This window comes from Motacilla alba, chromosome 2 (genome assembly GCF_015832195.1).
Source record: "Motacilla alba alba isolate MOTALB_02 chromosome 2, Motacilla_alba_V1.0_pri, whole genome shotgun sequence".
NCBI classification, from domain to species: domain Eukaryota; kingdom Metazoa; phylum Chordata; class Aves; order Passeriformes; family Motacillidae; genus Motacilla; species Motacilla alba.
Window position 1 is genome coordinate 129,865,143 of NC_052017.1, and position 5,917 is coordinate 129,871,059.

Sequence of the window (5,917 nt, forward strand, 5' to 3'; positions counted from 1 at the left end):
GAGCCCAGCCCCAGAATGAAGTCTCCTTGTTGGCTTTTCTGGAGACCAGGTGATTTTCCAGCTTCAATCCAAACCTAATACCTTTGAGAGGCAGTTGATTAGTCACAGAGAGGGAATAAACACTGCTCTAGTATGTTGAAAAATCATCTTTCCCCCTATATTATCAAAAGAAAGAGGTTCCCAAGAACCTAATAGGAAATGTGATTTGCATTAAATGCAACCTATTAGTCCCCTTTAATTTAACTAGGAAAGACAGTATCCTGCTTTCAATGTTTCACTGTGGTTCAGATATTTATCCCAGTAAATCATAGCAGGGGGCTATTTAATCAGCAGAAACCAAGCTCAGAGTTTGCAAACAGACCTTAAAAAAATAAAAACATAGAAGTGGGTTAGACTGAGCAGGCAGCTTGGCATTCCTTAACACAGAGGCAATTTGTTTTCATAACTTCTGTAGCTACAGCCTCTCACCCTTCAGCAAATAAGCACCAATCAACCTGCAGGGAATCATTAGCTTAAAACAATTGCCAGCAGATTTCTTTCAGGTCTCGGGAGTGCTGAGGATTGCAAAGCTTATCATTTGGCATTCACTGCATCCTCAACCTTTCCAAAGGCAGCAGAAAGCAACAGAGAGCCTTTCAAAAATCTTTTAATAGCTGCTTCCTCTGTATGTGTTTATAGTGACCATAGCTGTTGCAAAAAGCTTTCTAAAGTACTCCAGCCCTCCCTGGAGCAAAGGCTGGCTGGTGCTGGGCATTGTAATAGCAGCACATTGTTTCACAGGTGCAAAGTCACTCTAAAACCTTTCCTTTTCCTCCCTCTGGAGACCAGAGCTGGCCATAACTCTCCACGTCTAGCAGTCCAAGTCTGCTGTCATTCCTGCAGGTGTGGTTTCAGCAGGGGGATGGGAACGTGGGGCTGGGAATTGCACTGGCAGCTTACTACAGCTGAGTCTCTGCACTGGGGACTGTCTCATTAGAATCACCATGTTGGCTGAAGAGTAGCATTTTAATGACATTTGCAGATGTCACTCAAACCATGGGTGGCTTTACTTATTTCAACAGGGCATTTTGGCTACATGGCTTAGTGCACTTGATGCTCTGTGCTTTCCAAAGTGTGGTCCCTGAGAACATTTTTCCCTGGTGAATAGAAAAGTCCAGATCCTCCCTAGCAGCTGAGACTACTTAGTAAAACTGAGGAGCAGGGACAGCAGGGACTAGTTAGTGGATTCTAATCTTCTGCTGTACTCTGGCTTCAAACTGAGTTGGAGAAGCTTAATACCATTTAATGCTTTAACTCCTAAAAACTCACTAGAAGACAGAGCCCTCCACCCACGCCCTTACCTTAATATGTTTATTCATATCATGTGCTTATGTAGAGAATAAAGCTGAAAATCTGCTCCCTAAAAGTAATGGAAATGTGATTTTTACACACTGTTATTCCCATGTAATTCAAGAACCAGGATCTCTGTGCAACATTTATGCTACCTGGGCCAAAGAGCATAAGTTCCTGATCTCATAATTCCTCAGCTGATGGATCTGCAGATGTAGTTTTTTTGGCACATGTTTTTTTTTTTTACACAGGACTGACAAAGTCACCAGTAACCTTCATTCACAAAAGCAGTTATCTTCAGACTGTGGCCCTTATAATTTGAAGCATCCTTACAGAAAGCCTGTGGATCTACAAAGAGACTTCTGTTAAGGCCAAGAGATCCAGTTCTCATTTGTGATAATCAGTACCTCCACCATTACAGTTGATGCCTTGTGAGGCTACTTAGAACAGAGGCTTGACAGTGTTAAAGGAATAAAATAGGTATTTCTTTGAAAGGCCTTCAAAGGATACACCTTGGGCAGTACAAGAGCCTGGCCGAGGCTACACCGAGATGGACACTGAGTCACGAGTTTTCACACTTTTATGAGTTTTGGTCCATTTACATGTTGGGGTTAATTGTCCAATTACAGCTTCAGGTTATGAAGTCCCATCCTCCCAGTTTGCTCTCCTCAATTTGCTGTCATTTGTACTTTTTGAGCCTGGAGCTGCAACAGTGTCCTTGGTTCTTGGGCTGGAAAAGGATTGTTTTGTCTAACTAAACTGTGAGGAGAACTTGCTAACACTTTATATCAAGTTCAGAGTTATATATTAATGCAGTACAGAATCTGGATAACATGAAAGCTGAAACCTAAGGCATCACAGTCACACCTGTGAACAAAGCAACAGGAGGTCCATGATCTCTCTGCTCCACAATTCAGGCAACAGAAAACAACCCACCCATACATTCAGTGGTGCAATGCAAGGTATGAAAATGCTCTTTTCATTCATTTCCATGCATCTGCATCCCAGCAGCTTCCTTGCCCAACATTCCCAGTGTTTCACAAGGTGACCTGTCCGCTGCCTGTCTGCTGCCTGTCCTCATGCAGTTGCAGGGAAAGAAACCCAGAGCCTGATGCCCTAGACCTGTTCACTGCTAACCTGACTTCCCAGCCACAGAGCAGTGGCAGAGGGTGAAAGGGTTAAAGTCTGCTTCTGTCTGAGCAACTTTTAAAATTATATCCTGGTCCCAACCATACAGATATAAGGAAACCATACAGTTGTTTGTGGGTTAAGAGGAGCACACTGTGCTGGAATTTAGACAGGCCTTCCTCGTTTCAGCCAGAAGCACCCAGAGTTGCTGGCTTTGTGAAAATACTGCAGAGCTGACTTCCACATCCCAGCCTGTTTTGTTGACATGGCTAGTGAACATCAAGCTTTTGGGGAGAGCCCAACAGACCACTCTTCTGTCTTGGTCAGTATGGATCAATCAGTAACCAGATTTTGGCTTTTTTGTAAGTTTTTCATCCATACACTCCTTCACATTTTCCTGCTATTTTTTCTGTATTTTATTTCTAAAACATGGAATTTTCCTTTACCATGGAATTCTGCTTTAAGTTTGTTAAGATCTTTTTACAGAGAAACAGAGCCCCTAACCCAAATCTTCTGTGGGGCTGTCACTAGGGCACAAGCAGCCCTGTGGGTCAGGGGTAGCACCCAGGAAGGTGAGTCGATGGGAAGTATCTTCAGAGGATCATCAAGCTGAGGCTGGGACTTATTATGGGATGATTAGAAGGACCACAGGTGGGAAAAGGGATGGACCATGGTTATTTTGGAGAAATAAGCATGACTACAGAGAGGGATAAGGAAATAAAAGGAGCTGGTTGCATGCAAACCTGAGGCTGGTCAGTATATCATTTGGTCATGCCCTGTGCCTGACCAGCACAGTCTTTCTTGTCTTCCTATTAACCTCCATCTCTGTTTACCTGGAGGGGGAGGGACTCTTTTCTGCATGCATGAGTGTGCATTGACATCCAAGTGCCAGCAACTAGATTTGAGCCACAGGTTACAAAGGCCCATTTGCCTGGGGTGCCAACAACCCCAGCAAGTGAGAGTCTATACAACAATGTGTCTTTGCTAGCTGTTGTCAAGCTGGACAAGCCAGCAGAAGGAAGTGGCCTGGGAGCCAAGTACCAAAGTGGCCATGAGCCTGGGCTGGATACATGCATATCTGCGAGACCTGGAGGAACTGGCTACTGGAGGCACCAGGAGATCCAGGTCAACTCTTGAAGAGACCATGGGCTCTCAGAGTCGTGTGTGTGCAAGCACACGTGTGTGTGCAAGTGTCTGGCCATGAGGCAGCTGGAGACAAGAGGGTGCAAGGGTGAGTTGCTGAGTAGCTTGGTGTCTGACCTTCCTGGGGAGCCCATAGTATGCATAGGGGACTGGGGGGGACATGTGTGTGTCTGTGAGGGATGGACATGCTCCTGACCCTGGCCTGCGCTCTGTCTGCATATAAAGCATCACCTGAGCAAGTAAATTGAAAAGCACCTAAGGCTGTTCCTAGGAACTGAACTCAATCACAATAACTGTAATGTAAGAATAAACCTCGTCGTGCCCTGAGTCTGTGCCAACAAACACTCCTAAACAGTTTGAAGGCATGCTTTGGGATGTGGCTCAAGTTTAAGTTTGTGTGCAGACATCCTTTTTTGGAAGATAAGCAAACCTAAGGCCCCTCCTCTGCCAGCTAATTTCAGTGCCAAAGATTTAGCCTGCGCACATTTAATTTAATGACAGAGCTTTAGGCACAGAACCACTGAGCCTGGTGTCCCTGCACCAAAAACTTCTGGATATCATCCTGCTTAAACTGTGGTCACTAGCCCTTCTCCCTACCCAGCTCAATGCAAGATCAAACATTTGGTTGCACCACCCCATTCCAATAGGCATTGGCTCACATTTCTGCTCCCACTGAATCCCTCCATTCATTCCCCTGCTCTGGAAGGCTACACTTTTCCCCATACTACCTATTAGTTTTTCTCACTCAAGATCCATAAACATCCATGTACCCGGCTCACCTTGGAAGTCTTCTCTGCAAATCCTGTCTTTTCAAGTCCTCTACCTAGCAAACACTTGCAGCAAGTAGCCCATTAATGGGCTGAGCTAACACTGATCAGGTTGACCATGACTGATTTATTATTTCTTTGACCTGAAAGGCTTGAACTCTGCCCTAAGATAAGGAGCAAGAAGAGACTAGCAGGAGAGTAAGTTGTATTTCTTGTGGAAAGGCATTTTTAACTTGCTTTTTCTCAGGTCTGATGTACCACAGAAAAATGAACAGAAATGCCAAACACTGGAGTGGATAGGCTACACAGTGTTTCTCTTCATAATGCCACATCAGGCTTCAGTGATGCTCAGCCCCATTATGTGCCTGAAAGATCTCAGTGATTCCCCTCAGTGTCTTCTCTGCACCAATGTGTACCGCTGAGCCACAGCTGTGGGGTGCCAACCATAAGTGATGGGGTGCAAGTGCTCCTCTTATCCAATCCTGCCTTCAGAGAACAGGTTGCTGCAGCCACACTACAGGTCCTGCTGTAGGCTCTGCTGGAGGGGACACCTTCACCATGTGAATCTCCCTCCTGCCTCCACCCTTCTAGATCTGTCACAATTCATTTCTCAGAATTTTTCAATGGCAGTCTCTTACTCCTGCTATAATTTTGCGATGTTCCCAAGCAGATGGATTAAGTATTTGCTAGTAGGAGGTAGGTAAGAGTCAGCATTGAACAACAACCAGCTGGCCATCATGACCCATATTTTACATTGTTAAGGGTCTGGATTAATAAAAACAACAGGATGAATAAAATCAGCAAGTAAAGAGCACAGGGAAATTTCACTGCTTGTGCGAAAGGGAGCATGTCTCCCATCCCAAGTGATTGTGCTTCTTCTTAGGACTAGCATGAAAGTCATCCCAGAGAGTCAGCAAAGGCTAAATCTTGCCAAACAAACACGGTCATTCCTCTTTTACTGATTTACAAAACCAGCTGATAAAGAGAATGAAGAAGAAGCCTACAGCCAGTCGAGAGAAAGCCTCAGTTACAAAATTACTTGAAAAATGGATGTAAGTTGGCTGGGAAATGAGCAGTGTCACAGAGATTGAACACAGGCTGTAAGTCCATAAACAAAGAGGAACAAAAGATAAACATGAACATAAAGAGCTGATGGGAGAGTATCTGGGGCATGGACTGGGTGTGGGGAGGGGAGGAAAGGAGAGCTAGAAATCTGCCCTAAGTCTGTTTTTATTTAATGTCTATTATGATCTGGAAGGAAGCAATAAACACCACATTCATTCAATTTATATTTGATGTAATAACTCCTATGAGTTAGAGAGTAACTAATGTGTAAACTAATGGGGACAGACACAAAACATAAAGAAATGAAGACAGGCTGGAAATAACAAAACAACAGCCAAGTGGATGGGCACAAAGCAGTAGTCTGCAGGAGGAGGGTCAACCTCAAATGCAGACATGAACTAGAGAAATGTGCTTAAAGAAGGGAGGCAGAAGGTCCTAATAACAGCAGAGACCAACAAACTGTGATCTTGTGGAGCAGACTCATC